Raw genomic sequence first — 18,886 nt, forward strand, 5'->3', positions numbered from 1 at the left:
TCATGTAGATGTAGATGAACTGTCCCTGTATTGACCGACCAAGTGCAAACTGGCTTGGAAGTCCATCCCACAAAGTGACATCCAGCACATGTACAACACAATGCGTACACGTTCGCCTGTTTGCATTGAACATCCCAGCGGTTAGATCGGTTGTTACCTGTAAATAGTTCCAGAGATACGAATCCCTTCTTGCTTCTGTTTGTATGTACAGGGACTACTGGTAGGATTTTTAACCACTTGTGCCCAACAGACTGATTCACGAGGAAGGTTTGTGTGTACAAATTTGTGAATATTTCGTGGAACCTGGCTGAGCTGTGAGAAATTAAAGTCCGCCACCGCTGTGAGAAAGGTGGCATTGCAATCTAGTGGTATAGCCGTCTCAATCCAGTCAGTAGCGAAGCTTGAGCTGAATCCGAGTCTGGCCTGGTAGTCTAGTGCATCCTTGAAAACCGAAAGTTCACAGAATTGAATCCCGGTCGGATCACAGATTTTTCACGACCTCTCCCTCTCAACAATGTGGACAATTGCCAGATGTGAAACGTGGTTCGGATTCCATGTGAAGCTGTAGATGTTATTTTCCCCGAGTGGAAACAGCGTGAGTTTGGTGCTCTAACGGCAAGGTGCGCGCATTATAATGTAAATGTCGCTGGATCGAATTCAGATCAAACAGAATTTTATCTTTCTTTTTACCTAACAATCACCTCTTAATTAGATGGAGATTCGCAAGAAACGAAACGTGCTTCAAATTTCACTTTAAGCTGTAGGTCGCCTTTTCCTGATGGGATAACTTGCACGGAACATTCAGCCATACTAAACTATTATTTTCATAATCTATATATTATAGATTCTCCTTCAATACATCTTATAAATTAAATTCCCACTCCCCTTTATCTGCCAGTATATGAAGACTAATCTCAGAGCTTCTGTAAGGATTTTGATAACGATTTCACTAGCAAAGACATTGATTCACGAGGAAGATTCGTGTATATAATACAAGGTGACAATTATTGAAGCACATGAAAAGAATGTAAATTAGTTTCAAACTTTATTCAACATATAAACATCACTACATGTATTCGGATGGGTTATGACATGTTCGATATGCTTGCCACCATTGGTGATGAAGTGGCGCAGACGAATAGCGAAATTCCGCATGACCCGCTGAAGTGTCGGAACATCGATGCAGTCGATGACCTCCTGAATGGCTGTTTTCAGCTCAGCAATGGTTTTGGGGTTATTGCTGTACACCTTGTCTTTAATATGGCCCCACAAAAAAGAGTCGCATGTATTCAGATCCGGAGAATAAGGTCAATCGAGGCCCATGTTAGTGGCCTCTGGATATCCCAGAGGCAGAATACGATCCTCAACGGGTTCGAAGGATTGTCTGCTATGTGAAGTAGGACAGATGGTGGTTTGTGGCATATCTGCAAATAGACCACAATGGTGGTGCACGCACAAGTGTTTCGGAGCACATCGTTCATTGTAGGTGTTCACATGTTGACCCAACTACACGTCAGTTATGATTTCAGTAGGCACGGTACCATCGGGATTCGACCGTCGATCAATGGAAACATGTCGGCTCTTGGGGTGAATCACATTTTTGCTCACTAGGTCGACGGTCGTCTCCACAAACGCCGTCATCGAGGCGAACGGCAGCTCAAAACGTACAGCACGCCACGGGCTCAGTCTGGTGGGAGCAGTCTTTTGTGGGAGACATTTTCCTGCGCTTGTATGGGACCTGCGGAAGTAATAGAAGACACACTGACAGCTGCAAATCACATGCACCCATTCATGCTTGATGTCTTTCCTAGGGGCGGGGTCATCTTTCAGCAGTATAACTGACCATGTCTTGGAGGCAGAACCGTGCTACAGTGGTTGGAGGAGCATGATGTAAATTCTACAGAAAGCTTCTGGGCCACTATCGGGTGCCGTAATCGCGTACGCATATCAGCAGGCCGCTGTTTACGCGAACTAAATTACCTGTGCGTAGACATCTAAAGCAAACAGTCGGATCCCTGATGCGCAGAATCAGTGATGTATTTCGTTCCAAAGACGGACAAACACGCTATTAAGTAGGTGGTCATAATGTTTTAGCTCATCAATGTACCTTTCACTTGTTTTCTCAGGCTCAGGGACGCTGCTGACTTTCTGTTGTTTCCTTTCTATATATAGCCACAAATAATCCTGATCTAATAGAGGGCGTCAGGACGGATACAGGAATTATTGAACACAAGGTCATTGTAGCGAGGCTCAAAATCATATTAACCGGAACCACTAAAAATAAACGAAAAATATATCTATTTAAAACAGCAGATAAAAATTCGCTTGATGCCTTCTAAGAGAGAGTTTCCATTCCTTCCAAGCTAATTATGTAAGTGTAGACCAGATATGGCTCAAATTCAAAGATACAGTATCCACAGCAATAGATAGATTCATAACGCATAAGTTAATAAGGGAAGGGACTGATCCACCATGGTACACAAAACACGTCAGAACACTGTTGCAGAAGCATGCCAAGTTCAGAAGAACGCAACATCCCCAAGACTGGCTAAGTTTCACGGAAGCTCGAAATTTAGTGCGGACGTTAATGCGAGATGCTTTTAATAGTTTCCACAATGAAATATTGTCTCAAAATATGGTAGAAAACCCAAAGAGATTCTGGTCGTATGTGAAGTTCACCAGTGGCAAAAAACATTCAATGCCGTCACAGCGCGATACCGATGGAAATGTTACCGATGATGACGCCACTAAAGCGAAGTTACTAAATACAGTTTTCCGCAATTCCTTCACGAAAGAAGACGAAGTAAATATCCCAGAATTGGAAACCAGAACAGCTGCTAGCATGAGTGACATAAAAGTAGATATCTTAGGTGTTGCGAAACAACTCAAATCACTTAAGAAAGGCAAGTCTTCCGGTCCAGATGCTATACCAATCAGACACAGATGCTTTCAGAGCATGCAGACACAATAGCGCCTTCCTTAGCAATCGTATACAACCGCTCACTTGACGAAAGGTCTGTTACTAAAGACTGGAAAGTAGCACAGGTCACATCAATATTAGAGAAAGGAAATAGGAGTACATTGAATTACAGACCCTTTCACTGACCTCAATTTGCAGTAGAATTTTGGAGCGTATACTGTACTCGAACATTATGAATCACCTAGAAGCAAATGAGTTATTGATACATAACCGCCGACCGGAGTGCCCGAGTGGTTCTAGGCGCTACAGTCTGGAACAGCGCGACCGCTACGGTCGCAGGTTCGAATCCTGCCTCGGGCATGGATGTGTGTGATGTCCTTAGGTTAGTTAGGTTTAAGTAGTTCTAAGTTCTAGTGGACTGATGACCTCAGACGTTAAGTCCCAGAGTGCTCAGAGCCATTTTGATACATAACCAACACAGATTCAGAAAATATCGTTCTTGTGCTATTCCCATGAAGTAATGAGTGCTGTCGACAAGGGATCTCAGATCGATTCAATATTCCTAGATTTCCAGAAGGCTTTTGATACCGTTCCTCACAAACGACTATTAATCAAATTGCGGGCATATGGAGTATCGTCTCAGCTGTGTGATTGGATTCCTGATTTCCTCTCAGAGAGGTCACAGTTCACAGTGTTAGACGGTAAATTACCGAGTAGAACAGAGGTGATATCTGGCATTCCGCAAGCTGGTCTGATAGGCCCTCTGCTGTTCCTGATTTACATAAATGATCTAGATGATAATCTGAGCAGCCCCCTTAGATTGTTTACAGATGACGCTGTAATTTACCGTCTAGTAAAATCATCAGACGATCAGTTCCAATTACAAAATGATCTAGAGAGAATTTCTGTATGGTGCGACAAGTGCAATTGGCACTAAACAAGGAAAAGTGCGAGGTCATCCACATGGGTACTAAAAGAAAGCCGATAAATTTTGGATATACGATAAATCGCACGAATCTAAGGCTCTCAATTCAACTAAATACCTAGGAATTACACTTACGAGCAACTTAAATTGGAAAGACCACACAGATAGTAACGTGGGGAAGGCGAAACAAAGGCTGCGCTTTGTTGGCAGAACACTTAGAAGATGCGACAAACCCAGTAAAGGGACAGCCTACATTACACTTGTCCGTCCTCTCTTGGAATATTGCTGCGCGGTATGGGATCCTTACCAGATAGGATTGACGGAGGACATCGAAAAAGGGCAAAGAAGGGCAGCTAATTTCGTGTTAGCGCGCAATAGGGGTGAGAGTGTGATTGATATGATACGCGAGTTGGGGTGGCAGCCACTGAAACAAAGGCGGTTTTCTTTGCGGCGAGATCTATTTACGAAATTTCAATCACCACCTTTCTCTTCCGAATGCGAAAATATTTTGTTGACACCCACCTACATAGGGAGAAATGATCATCATAATAAAATAAGAGAAATCAGAGCTCGAACGGAAAGATTGAGGTGTTCCTTTTTCCCACCAGCCATTCGAGAGTGGAATGGCAGAGAAGTAGCATGAAAATGGTTCGATGAACCCTCTGCCAGGCGCTTAAGTATGAATTGCACAGTAACGATGTAGATGTAGAGTGCTTAAATAAATTGGACGTACTGCAGGAAAACTTCAGTGTTATAAAACATTATTGGCACTTTGCTGTGGTGTCATTTATATTAGTAAAACATGTGCATTCTTTCGATTTCGACAGCACCACAGCACAATAAAAGCTAACAAACTTTTGAAAAGAATCATACACTACACGAATGCGAACCGCAACGAACAATATGGCTGACGAACAGATGAGTGAGCCTGGCGTATGAAGGGCAGCGAGGGGAGTGGAAGCAGTACCATAGACACAAGTAAATAGTCACTCACTCACTGCTCGGATATGCACGTAAAATCGATTCAAGTAATTTTCATTCGGTACTGAGTAAGTATTGAAAGGATGATTAGAAAAAGAAATATCGGATACTTACTTGTATTTACATACATCGGTACATCCCTACTTTACTCGATACTCTCAAACGCCAAGTGAGTGCACGGTGGCGATGCTATTCTTCTTCGTCCTCGTTTATCTTGGCGTTCTCCCGTCACTCATGTTCGCGTTTCCTAATAGTGCTGTGCTAAGGCTTAGCTTCTTGTGTTAAGACTTATCTTTTCCATATCATTTTGGTTGTTCGACGAACAGCTGATGTGGGGATTTCCTCTCCCACTCCTCTTTGTAGCCGTGGAAAGGCACTTTTTCACGGCCTGTTACCCAGGTCTTCGTGTTATGTGACCACACTACCACAGCCTGGACTCAGAGTTTTTCATTTATGGGACAACTTAAAAACTACCCCTTACGACTTCATTTTCCGCCTTCGTAGCCCAATGGTCAACGTGTCTGGCTCCTATTCCCTCTACTCCCAGGAATTTTTTCTCCATGGGGGGTCTTCCATGGAGTGCACACTGCCTCATGAGGAGCCATTAAACGCCTACTTAGTGGAGGAGTAGCGGCTCCAATCTCCAGAAACCCGACAATGACCGGGAAGATTCATCCCTTCATAGTGCATCCAAATGAAGCAATAGACAAATGACTCGGTGGTCGGTCGGTTCCGACTGGCCCATCTCAGCCATAAAGCCGAACTTTACATACGAATCTGTTGCGTAGCTTGTCTGTCAGTGTCACTTCTCACGCCCCTAGTGACACGCGCTATTCTGTTGTGTGGAGCTTCTGTTTGTGACTATTTTTTAATTCCCTGACATCACTGCCAAACAATAGCTCTGGTCTCGCAGCCGTTGCGAAAATCTTGCCTTCGGTTTTTATCGGCGTTCTTGCATCACAGAACCCCTGAAAATATACCACACTTCTTCGCACCAGGTGTTATTCATTGGATTATGTGTCCTTCAATAGATATGTCCTCTGACATTATTTAAAATTTGTAACTGTCGGAATCGTGAAGTCACCTGTGGTTATTCTTTTTGTTTCTTTTTGCGTTGAGGCGGAAGCTGCACGTATGTGCTCGGATTTTTTTATTTATTTTTTTTTTTTTTTTTACTTATGCATAAGCCATTTGTGTCAGGTGCCTTCCTCAGCTCCTAAAGTTTATCTTCAACTTCCTCGGTATTATTAGATATAATGGCTATATCATCGGCATACAACGTGTTCCACGGTTTTGGTTTTTGTTATTCGTTATCAAATTAAACAATTAGGAGATTAGAGAACTTCTCTGATAGATACCTACATCAAAGCTATTTGAAATTCCTGCTGAAATTTTTACTAAGTTTGATAATTGTTGTACACGTACATGATAAATCTAGTATAGCACTCGGGGTCACGATGTACACGTAGATCTTGCCATATAATTGCTCTTGGTATTCTGTCCGAAGCCCTTTCTAGATTTGTAAAGATCAATCAGTTATTTTGTTCCTTCTGTCGAGATTTTTCTACCACTGATCTTACTGCACGGACAGCGCCTGCGATTCCCTTTCCTCCTGTGAATTCATGCAGATGCAATTGCCTACAGGACGGTTGTAACGGCAGGAGGGTGCAGCAATGTACAGGATAATGGTAAGGGGAACAACCAGAAAATACCTAGGATTAATCGTCCGGAGAGTGGAAGAACCACGCAAAACGTTATTGGACTATCACAGGCCACAGAAGACTCTTAAGGAAATGTAACAATATTACGAAAAGAATAGATTGCTACTCACTATAGCGGTCGAAGATAGCGGCCGTGTGTGCGCGAGATGTGCATGCATGTGTGAATGTGAGAGTGTTTGCTTTCTGAAGAACCCTTCGGTTGAAAGCTCAACGTGTAACAGTCTTCCCATTGTATCTGCGTGCAAATGATCGTGTCGTCTTTAGTGTGAGCAGCACTCCTCTCCTTTTCATAATACTGTTGATATTCCACCCATTGTTTGAAGATCACACATGAAAGAAGAGTCTTGTAAAATAATTCGAAGAGGAACGATTATTGACGGTTGCTCATCAGTCTAGAACTCTTATCATGGTTATAATTATATACAATACCTTCAGCTGCTAACGGGCGTTGATATATATGAACGGGGGCAGGTGAAAATGTATGCCCCAACCGGGACTCGAACCCGGGATCTCCTGCTTACACGGCAGACGCTCTATCCATCTTTTTTTTTTTTTTTTTTTTTTTGTTCGTTGAATTTGTTCAGGTTGATCGTTGATTCGTTCACTCAGTTTTTTTGTTACAGAGGGTAGCTAAACCCTCTGACCCAACACGCTGAGCTACCATGCCGGCTTTTTTTTGTTCGTTGTTGATCGTTGTGTTTGGTCGTTGCGGACGTCGCAAGACATCCTGTTCAAGTTCGGTGGTCGATCCTTCCACTCAGTTTTTTATTACAGAGCCAACTGGCTCTCTGACCGAACACGCTGAGCTACCGCGCCGGCTAGAAGACATTCTTATCAAGTCCCGTAAGACCAAAGAACAGACAGCATTGATGACCTGCAGCTGTCTAGACCGAAATTAGAATTATATATTAATACCTTCAGCTGCTTACGGGCGTTGATCTACATCAACGGGGACGGGTGAAAATGTGTGCCCCGACCGGGACTCGAACCCGGGATCTCCTGCTTACATGGCAGACGCTTTATCCATCTGAGCCACCGAGGGCACAGAGACTGTGTTGGGTAGGGACACAACACAGCAGCGACATAAAAGGTGAGAATATGGGTCTCGCGGGAGGCGTTCGCGAGATAGTCAAAAATGGCTCAAATGGCTCTGAGCACTATGGGACTTAACATCTGAGGTCATCAGTCCCCTAGAACTTAGAACTACTTAAACCTAACTAACCTAAGGACATCACACACATCCATGCCCGAGGCAGGATTCGAACCTGCGATCGTAGCGGTTGAGCGGTTCCAGACTGAAGCGCCTAGAACCACTTGGCCACATTGGCTGGCGAGAAGGCGAGATAGTCCCTGCAGTCTGTACCCTCGGAGGCTCAAATGGATAGAGCGTCTGCCATGTAAGAAGAAGATCCTGGGTTCGAGTCACGGTCAGGGCGCACATTTTCATCTGTCCACGTTGATTTATATCAACGCTCGTCAGCAACTGAAGGTATTAAAATACAATTCTAATTTCGTTCTAGACGGCTTCAGGTCATCAATGGTGTCCGAAAGAACAGACACCATAATCATATAAGTATATGTTATCATGGTGGACTGATCGAAGAAATACCAACGAGTCAACGAAGTGCGACGCATGTAACTACTGAATCGTTAGAGGACGTTACGGAGATGCTGAACAAGTTCACGTGACAACCGTTGCGGGAGAGACTTTCTACATAATTGGAAGGTTTACCGTTAATGTTTTGAGAGCGTACGTTACAAAATGGATGGCGGTGGAACCAGTCAAAGACAGGATTGAGGCTCGTACACTGAGACGATACGGGCATGTCCGACGGAATGAGGAAGAACGACGGCCACAGTGTTTGCGCAACTCGTCTCCGCCAGGGAGACGGAGCCGAGGGAAGCTGAGTGCAACGTGGAGATTTGTAGTCAAAGCCGTGGAATCATGGAAAGGATAGGCCTATCTGAAGAAGACTGGCAGGACAGAAATTTATGGCACTTGATAACAGTCATCTGCTCATAACTGGAAACGTCTGCTTCAGTAAAACGTAAGCATGTAATTCCAAGGGCCAGTCACGTTGATGCGACGACTTGTTAAAACCTGAATAACGACCTACTGCAGCGCCAGCGTGCAGAAGAGAATCAATGATGTTTGGAAAGTACCGGCAGGGATGTGGAGCTATGCCAACTCTAGTGGCGTGCCCAGCTGCACTAGGTTTCTCGGCGCGACCACCCGGATGGAGGGCGTCCCCAGATCCTCGATTGAGCTTAAATCTGGAGAGTTTGATGGCCTCCAGTAAATTCTTCCTCGAGATCTTCCTACGACGCGCGTACACCGCGAGGCGTGTGACACGTTGCATTGTCCTTCTGGTATATTTCATCATGCAGACGAAAAAACAAATTCTATGGACCCAAGGAACGATTTGTAATTGCCTTGATCCAATGTGTCCTTCAAGAATGACGATATCACCCAGGGAATACTACAATAACACCCCGCAGACCATAACAGACCCTGAAGAACAGTCCGCCGGAATTACACCGGCAACTTGTCGATGTTTTCAAGAGATCCTCCGATCAGGTGTCTACCCCTCTGCGTGGAAACACGCGGAGGTTGTGGCCATTCTGAAATCCGTCAAGGACCCACGCCAGACATCCAGCTATCGACCCATCAGCCTGTTTCCGTCCCTCTCGAAGGTTTTCGAGTGGCTGTACGTCACCCAGGAGGGCATCATCCCGGACGAGCAGTTCAGGTTTCGAGAAGAACATGCCACTTCCCACCAGCTCCTGCGGGTGGTAGAACCGGCGATGAGGGCACTGGAAACAAGGGAACACCTTGGGGCAGTGCTCCTCGACGTCTCCCGAGCGTTTGACTCGGTGTGGCACGAAGGACTCTAGTTCAGACTTTTTGAACAGGGGGGACCGACTTCCCACATGATGCTACTGCGGTCGTACCTGTCTGAACGAACCTTCCACGTGAGGGCCGACGACGGTACGTCCACAAACCGGCAGATACGTGCAGGAGTGCCGCAGGGGTCGGTACTCGGCCCCTCGCTGATAGAGCCCTGTTCATTCGCAGCATGAACGCCCAAGTGCGACGCCTTGGGCTCGTGGGCATCAAAATGGTAGCTGAAATTCAACGCCACGAAAAGCCAGGCAGTTGTCTTCACCCGAAGACCTCTGCCGCCAGGGCTTACGCCAGTCGAAATGCTGGGAGAACCTATCCCATGGAGTGGGACGGCGAAATACCTAGGGGTCACCCTAGACCGCAGCCTCACCTTGAAGCATCACATCCGTGATGTCAAATGGAAAGCAATAGGACGCCTTCGCGCCCTGTATTCGCTTCTAAACCTGCAGTCGTCATTGCCACCACAACACGGCATCACGCTGTACCTAACACTAGTCCGCCCACTGTTAGAGTATGCGGCTGTGGTCTGGAGGAAAGCCGCAGACGTTCACATTGTGAGTCCGCAGCGGACTGCCATGCATCTTCCGAGCCGCTACTCGACGCGCCAACTCCACGAGGACACCGGGATCCTGCCGATCCGAGATAGGATCCGCGCCATTGACAAGAAGTTCTACTAGAAAGTGAGCCACTCCAGCAACCGGCTCATCCGAGGACTGGGCCAACAACCTCACCACAGGCCAACCACGCGTTGGCCTGACCTGCTGAGGAATTAAGTTTTACTAATCCCCCATCAGCGTGTGTTTACCACTTTTACAGGCTCCACCAGCAAGGACAAATCATCCAGAACGGTAATATCTCTTCTCTCCCCGCTAGGGACCGCAGGAATGACAATTTTATCTAAACTGTACCATCTCGAGCCAAGGCCAAGCTCGTCTTTTCAGCGTCAGTGTCAGCGACCCTCCTTTGGCACTGACAGTTACGACGACTGTGGCAGAGCCGTATCCGCCAACGGCCATATGCCCCATGGAACATAAAACGTGATTCCCTTGGAAGGTCACCTGTCACCAGTCTGTGGACGTCCAGTTGTGGTATTGGCGTGCATATGGCTGCATGAACCACGCAACTGATGCGGAGCCCCACAAACAGAAACGTTAGCTGAACGGTCGTTGAGGAGAGACTGCTGGTAGCCCCTAGGTTTACCTGGGTGGTTAGGTGCTCAACAGTGTCACATCTGTTTGCCCTTCCACCTCTCCACAGCCATCGCTCACACCTGTCATCTAGAGCCAGTGGTGTACCACAGTTGGATACAGCCATTCGTCCATACACGGTATACTTTAACCAGCACGGCACGCGACAAGCTTGCAGACTTCGCCGTTTCGGAAATATTTCCAACCTTGGCCCGAAAGCCAACGATTATGCCACTCTGGACGTCAGATAAATCGCTCGGCTTTTGCATGGTGCTTCCCTTTTTTGTCAGGTAGTATATAGTACACTAGTCAGCATAAGTTCATTCATTTTCTCCTGCGTCTTTTTCTTCTTTGTATCCATCATTCTTTCTTCTGCTACTTTTCGTCATTGTCGTCATTGATTTCTTTATTCTTACCAATAAATTTGGGTTAAGTAGTACACACATTCAATTTAAAGCGTTTTCCATGTCTTCTTTATTTTCATCTAGAGGGATTACGTCGTTTGTGACCTCTGATCTTAATACCTGTCTTTACATTTTTATGCTTTTTTGTAAAATTTACCTCGCGTCTTATTTTGGCATTTCGATGAAGAGCGATGAAGATAATGTGCAACGTAGCCTTTCCTGCGGTTCTCTCTTTTGTTATTACTCAGCGTTTTTTATAAGTGTACACGCTGTGGTATCCCAAGGATGCGATTATAGTGGTTGCGGACAGAGGTGATAAAAGATTTTGTCCGCTATTGTTGGACGCTAAAAAAAATGTAAATGTCGCGTAACTAGAGCCTCTCGTCGGATACACCGTTCGTCGGGTGCAAGTCTTTCGATTTGACGCCCTTTCGGCGACTTGCGCGTCGATGGGGATGAAATGATGATCATCAGGACAACACAACACCCAGTCCCTCAGCGGAGGAAACCTCTGACGCAGCCGGGAATCGAACCCCAGTCCTTCGGATTGACATTCTGTCGCGCTGACCACTCAGCTACCGGGGGCAGACTGTTGGACGCTGAAACTCATTGACTTCCTGAAGCGAATGTGTTCGTCTTCCAGCAGACAATAGAATCGAAATAGAATGTTCTTCTGTATCAAGGAACGTAAAGGGTATTATGTACTAAAAAGTACGCTTCGGAATGTACAAGAGTAATGACTTGAGGGTAGAAACACATTTCCGGAAACCTTGTCCACCGACGATCCAAAGTATTGAAAACATAATGATCCACTGTCTCCCCTAATGTACTGGACGTGATTTGAACTTGTCTCCTTTCTTTTAAATGCAAGAAAATTATTAAATTTTCAAATTTGTATTTTTATTTATGGAGCTCCTCTAATCTCACATTGTGAAGATGGCAATAGCGTTGCATCTTATTTTGGTCCTTAATGCAGTTTCTATAGCACCTGCTCATTTTTCTCATCAGTTTTGGTACCAACTGGACACAATAAATCTCAGTACCTTGTGGGTATGTGGATGTGGCTTATTGATTTTTTATCATCATCGAGTAACGTGACAGTATACTCACAAAATACGGGATATAGCCCTTACTGAACACCACCATATAGGAGTGATACTGCACATATAGACGACTTGCTGGACACTAAAAAGATAAAAAAAGATACAGAAAGTAAACATTAATGTTCTATCTCTGAGCTTATTCTCATCCTCTTCGAGATTTCGAACACTCTGCAGCAATGAAAGCATTATCTGGGACCTACAAATGGTCTGAAGCAATTATGAGTTAGCTGTCCTAATTTAGCACTGAAAGCAGCAGTCCATATCAGATGACGCGCAGGAAATCGAACTCCCCACCGTTTACCGGTTGAGTGAACGCAGCGCTTCATCGCGACCCATCCTGTGTGAAGCTGTGACCCAACTACCCTCTCCTACCGCCCTGGCGTAAAACAGCAGACTCACTTCCTAGAGCCATTAATCACAAACGTATCTATGAGACATCCGTTCGTACGACTCGACTGCACTTCGCGTGGAATTGCTGATAAATCAACACCTGGCGCCGATGAATAACCGTCGCGTAACTGTCAACATAAGGCCGTTGTTTGAAAGCAACTGCACCTACACTTTCAGATTCGCTTACAGGGTGATTCAAAATGTTGCGCACAAAATGAGGAAGCTGGTAGAGGATTCGAAATACAATAACTCTGGAATAGGAACTTATAGTCTTGGAAATAATTCTGAGCCAGTGAAAGCTTTGAAACATGAGGAACAACTAAAACAGTCAGTGCATAATCGCCTCAAGTGCAGCAATGCTAATGCACTTTTTTCTCAGCAACGTTGTCCATTACAGATGGTGTTCAAAATGGCTATCACCACATTCAGTACAGGCATAACATCTTCGTAGAGTTTTCTGGCGCAGTGTAAGAGGTCACCAGGCATCGCGCGAACTTCATCAGACGCTTCAAGTATTCCAGCAAGAAGTATTTGTAGAAACAAAATCCGGTTCAGTTGCCAGTAATTTCCTAATTTATTTCACGGACGGTTTCGAAGCATAAAGCTTCTTCTTCCGGTGTCACCAAATAATTGTAGGAACATAAATGTGTGGTGGTAGGGCCAGTCACTATTGGGGGATCACACTCACGCCAAACAAACGCGTTGGAGCATAGGACCAGTAACCACAGCGCCCGTCTGGGCAGCTGAAGCTGAAGCTTTATGCTTCGAAACAGGACATCGAATGATTTAAGAAATTACTGCCAGCTGAAGCTGACTTTTATTCCTTAAATATTTTCCTCAGATGCGGATGTTCACGTGATCAAATATTTTGTTCCAGCGAGAAGTATTTCTTCGTCGGGAATAGGTGTCACGTATATGAGGCTTTTCAATTGCCCTCCCCCCCCCCCCCCAAAAAAAAAACATCAAGACGTGTCATATCAGGGGAGCGAGGTGGCCATGCAATTGGACCGCCCCCCCCCCCCCCGCCCTTCCGATCCAGCGATTGGGAAATGTGGCATTGAGTACTTCTTGTACTGCCGGCCGGGGTGGCCGAGCGGTTCTAGGCGCTACAGTCAGGAACCGCGCGACCGCTACGGTCGCAGGTTCGAATCCTGCCTCGGACATGGATGTGTGTGATCTCCTTAGGTTAGTTAGGTTTAAGTAGTTCTAAGTTCTAGGGGACTGATGACCTCAGAAGTTAAGTCCCATAGTGCTCAGAGCCATTTGAACTTCTTGTACTTGCATAGAAAAGTGTGGAGTTGGTCCGTCTAGTTGCATCCACATCTGCTTCAGTGAGAAGCAGTTTGATGAAGTTACGGTGCATATGCATTTTGACTGTCATTGTTTTTCCCAACATACAAAAGCTTTCACAGGCTCAAGACCATTTCCAAAGTCATAAGCTCCTATCCCAAAGCTATTGTATTTCGGCTTCTCTACCAGCTTCTTCAATTTGTGCGCAACCTTTTGAATCACCCAGCATAAACCCAGCTTACCAACTGTATACGCAATGAATACGTTTCGAAAAAAAGAATCCGTAATGGCTTAACACGCCATCAACAAAAAAATGGCTCTGAGCGCTATGGGACTCAACTTCTTAGGTCATCAGTCCCCTAGAACTTAGAACTACTTAAACCTAACTAACCTAGAGACGTCACACACATCCATGCCCGAGGCAGGATTCGAACCTGCGACCGTAGCGGTCACGCGGTTCCAGACTGAAGCGCCTGCAACCGCACGGCCACACCGGCCGGCGCGCCATTAACAGCGTAGTCCTTCGAGAATAAACACGAACTCGAACGAGGGAAGGAATTCGGCCGCGTCCTTTTGAAATGGATAAATTCCGCATTTACCGTAAGAGATTTAGGGAAATCACGGCGCATCTAAACCAGGATGATCTGACGGTTATTTGAGCCCCTGTCCTACCGAGTTTAGTGTCTCGGGCACTGCACCACCTCCCTAGCATGTAGTTCTAAGACTAGCGATCTAAATGGCAAGATACCTCATGGTAATGCCTCAGAAACGCAACGGAGAAGTTCCAGATTTAAGCCAGTTCAGTTGTGTACAGTCTAATGTCTCAAATTATTTGCTACCACAGAAAGGAATAGAAGCAACTGCAGGATGGAAAATGGTTCAAATGGCTCTAAGCACTATGGGACTTAATGAAGTTACTGTTGCCACAGCTGAGAATGCACTACCCAATGTGTGACCTTCAGACAGGTGCACAAGCTGTTTCACGACAGCTGAACATTTCATGCTCCACCGTTCGAAAAGCCCTGCGAAAAACTGTGAAATGGTATCAGTACAAATTTACAGGCTATCGTGGATGCAGGTGGTCTCATCCTGAGCAACATTTGTGACCTGTAACGTAAACATAGTATGCAATTATTAAATAGTACCCTCTGATGTGGAAGCTGAAATGTGTTTCTTTCATTGGTTTATTCGTTATTTCTCCTCCGCGTGTCCTGAAAAATGTTTCAACAAAGTTTCATTTTCCTACGACCGTTGGTTTTCCGTGAGGGCCCTCTCAAGTATCGAAACTTTGATTCCACCCTGTACTTCGATATCGGATATCACCACCTTGTAGCGTATTAGAAGCTACGGAAATTAAGGCAGGCAACATTTGGATTTTATTTCAGAATAAAATTCAGTTGCCCGTTGCAAATAGATATATTTTACTTATATTTTCCTTTACCGGTTTCGATAAATTAATTCTCCATCTTCAGAAGCCTATAAAATTAGGGATATTATGTCTTTGCACCTTGGCTATATATTTTTGTAACGTATGTGTAGTGTATTACAGAAACTTACTTAGTATTAGTTCAGCAGATGTCAGTATCATCTCCACAGACGAGTAACCCTGATTTTTTAGGCTTCCGGAGATGACAAGTTAATCTGTCGAAACTGGTAAGGCAAAATAAAAATATATTTTCAATTGAAACTGATATTTATTATGAAATATATACTACAGTTGCTGGAAAATAACAGCTATGAATAAAATAATTTGGGGTTTAGTTAAAACAATCCCCAGTATTTCAACTAATTAATTCCGGGACTCCGTTTCATTCACTTTGTGCTAATCGCCCCCATCTCTGCTTCACCCAAGTTCATCGATAATCTGTATTGTTTCTACACTTTTTCTGTCCGCACCCTTCCTTGTAGGTTTCTTGTGCATTAAAATCTTGCTCTTAATAAGACACAGTGGCGCGTATTAAAATTGGAGGATTTACTGGGTCTCGAAACTTTTTCTGCCTTCGTCAGCCATAACATGTCCGCCCCTGGTAGTTGAGTGATGCAGACACGGTAGCGCAGCGTGTTCGGTCAGAGCGTTTAGCTACCCTCTATAACAAAAAAACTGAGTGAACGGATCAACGAACAACCTGAACGAGTGTCATCGGACGTCCGCCACGAACAAATTCAACGAATGAGATCAAAAAAAAAAAGGTGGTCAGCAAGACAGAATGTCAATCCTAAGGGCCCGGGTTCGATTCCGGGCTGGGGCGAAGATTTCCTCCACTCGGGGACTGGGTTTTGTGCTATCCTAATCATCATCATTTTGTCCCCATTGACGAGCAAGTCGCCGTAGTGGCGTCAAATCGAAATACTTGCACCCGACGAACGGTCTACCCGACATTTACTCACTAGTCACTCGACATTTACATTTAGTCCTAACATCTCATTTAACTAGCACTGCTATCGCTGCTGCTGCTGTTTCGACAAGCGTCAAAACTTCTCCACTTATTGAGTCTAGATTCGAATGCCAACCGGAAGCCCAGTTTCAGTTAAAGTTCTCTTTGTGACACCAGCGATTGCCAACTGCTAATCCACTTGATGTCGTAAATCGTTTTTTCGAGTTTCTACTACTGTGTAGTCAGCAGACGAAGTTCTCCTCGACTTGCAGACCGAGTTCGTACTGAAGCAAATCATTAAATATGGAGGCTACTTCAACGTCACCAACAACCGTCTCACATATGTGGCCTCCGTATTTTCCCATTCATTATGGTGTTCAACTAGACGCATTCATGTTGCTGCTGCATGTTTACAAATTTCGTTCATTCATCCTCCATTTGTGCGTCTCGACAAACCGAGAACGTCAACCAGTCACCATCCACTTCATTGGTTACATCACCAGATCATCAACGTTTTATTTCCAATACAATAGTAATTACAATTCCCACTTAGTTCTGTTCCTTGATGAAGTCTGTTGTAAACAATCCACTGCAGTTCGAAGGAACAATGACGTGTATAACTACAATACAAGAATAAAAAAGATATTTATTACTCCACATGAAGGTCGTCTTTAGCACAAAAAAGAGTGTGCAATACTGCACACCCAGTTATGTAAAATGTCTGACCGACAGTAAAGTCGAATCACTCACTTCTGCGTCAAAAATAAATAAAACTTGTAAATGGTCAGCATGTAGCCTTTTCTGAATGTAAAATATCTCATTTCACATCACTACGATTAAACATACAAACGATCCATGCAATATTAAATCAACTGATTAACTAATCCTCGCCGATTCTGCGGAAAACCTGATCATTTTTTATCTTTCCAGTGCACAATTCTTCTACAGAACCACGTTTCCTATGCTTCAAATCTATTTTTTTTTTTCAGTTTCCCGACAACCCATGATTCTTTTTCATGCAATGTTGGGCCCTGAACGTGGATTAACAGAAATATTTTCATCAAATTTAGGCCGATGTTGTGGTAGACTTCCATTGGCCAGGAATGCCCTCTTTGTCTATGTTCGCTTTTTATGTCCTCTTTTCTTTGTCCGTCATGTTTATTTTCCTTCCAAGATAGCAAAATCCCTTCGCTAACTTCGTGATCACCAATTCTGATGCTGCTCTTATCGCTGACCTCATTTCTGCTTTTCCTCATTACTTTAGTCTCTGTTCGGTTTACTCTCAGTTCGTCATGCTCATTACGTGCTTCATTCCATTCAACAGGTTCTGCAGTTCTCTGTATTTTCGCCGAGGGTAGAAATGACATCAGTAATTCTCATTACTGATATCCTCTCACCCTGAAATTTTAACATTCTGCCGTCCGGCGACACCCCAGTGGTGTCGTGAGCATAGTATCGCTCAGTGGTCGACGACAGCACTTTATTATCTTTTGCATTCTGTTGGTGTTTTGTTTATGTAGCAATAGGTTACACACGTCAACAAGTTTTTTGTTTTTATAAGTACTTGTGCCCTTTTATCATGGCAGACGATATACATATATAAATAAATACAAAATTTGTTTGTTTCATAAATTTGTTTATTTGCATTGTGTTTGGTACTTATTATTTCTATTTCATATGATATGCAGCAAAACAGTCGGCCCAACAAGTGACTGAGGGATTAGGTGCAGTTATTGCCATGAGATGAAGAGGATGGCACAGGAGAGGCTTTCGTCGCAGGTCGCATTAAACAAGTCAGGAGACTGATGGAAAAGAGCTTCGGCGTAATGTGTTCCACTGTAAAGTCGTGAGAATGAAACTGATGGTGGTATTGGCAGATGCAAACACAGATAGGCAGGTGTCCGTTCAGAAGGCTTGCTGACTAGCGGCACTGATGACTCAGATAGAGGAGAGGCGTGGGCAGATGCGAGCCCTGGCGTGTTATTAATTACCCTCCGGCGGTGGGGGCGGTACGTGCGGTGCCATCTCACGCACGCACGCCCACGTGTGCACGCAGCTGCACTGATCTCAGGCTGAGGTGACACGTGAGCGCGTAGGGTGAGGTATACCCGTCCAAAGGCCGATTAACTGAGCCCAAAACTAAAAGATTATATAATCCAACAAAATGTACAAAGCCCTACCGTTAAGCTGCATTACTAGAGCAACGCAAAACGCTCTTGGTCTGATACAGTGGTAGCACTGAATAAAATTTCGTTTTTGCTGTGTTGTTCCATGGTAGGGCAGAGTGGAGCAAGTTAGGAAAGGGAAGATAGGATACTTGACCTTATGGCTCAGTTATTACGGAGATATGACGGAAACGCCCATGCTGCTAGAAGGCGTGAAGCAGGAGGATCATGGTTCTCCCACACACATTTTAATTTTTGAGCAGCCGCATTCCACAGACATTTTGCATGGACAACTACTCAATTACACTTGAACTACAGTCCTTTTACACACACTTATTCCCATAACATATTTCCAAATTTATCCCAGTCCCTCTCCCTGCCACCTTGTGTGGTTCAGTTGTTCATACTTTAACTTCAACCTCTTCCACATATGGAATTCCAGTTATACACGAATGTGCTTGTTCTGCACTAGTGTCTAACAGCGATCAAGGTCTTGGTAGAATGACAAGTCCAACTGACG

The 18,886-nt window shown here is 44.7% G+C and overlaps 1 non-coding gene across 1 annotated transcript; it reads right to left on the minus strand.

Annotated features, from left to right (window-relative positions):
• Window positions 1-7,515: 7,515 nt before the first annotated feature.
• Trnat-ugu lies at window positions 7,516-7,590 on the minus strand. Its single transcript has one exon. It is a non-coding gene; the product is annotated as a tRNA-Thr (tRNA).
• Between the last annotated feature and the right edge of the window lie 11,296 nt (window positions 7,591-18,886).

This window comes from Schistocerca americana, chromosome 7 (assembly GCF_021461395.2).
Source record: "Schistocerca americana isolate TAMUIC-IGC-003095 chromosome 7, iqSchAmer2.1, whole genome shotgun sequence".
NCBI classification, from domain to species: domain Eukaryota; kingdom Metazoa; phylum Arthropoda; class Insecta; order Orthoptera; family Acrididae; genus Schistocerca; species Schistocerca americana.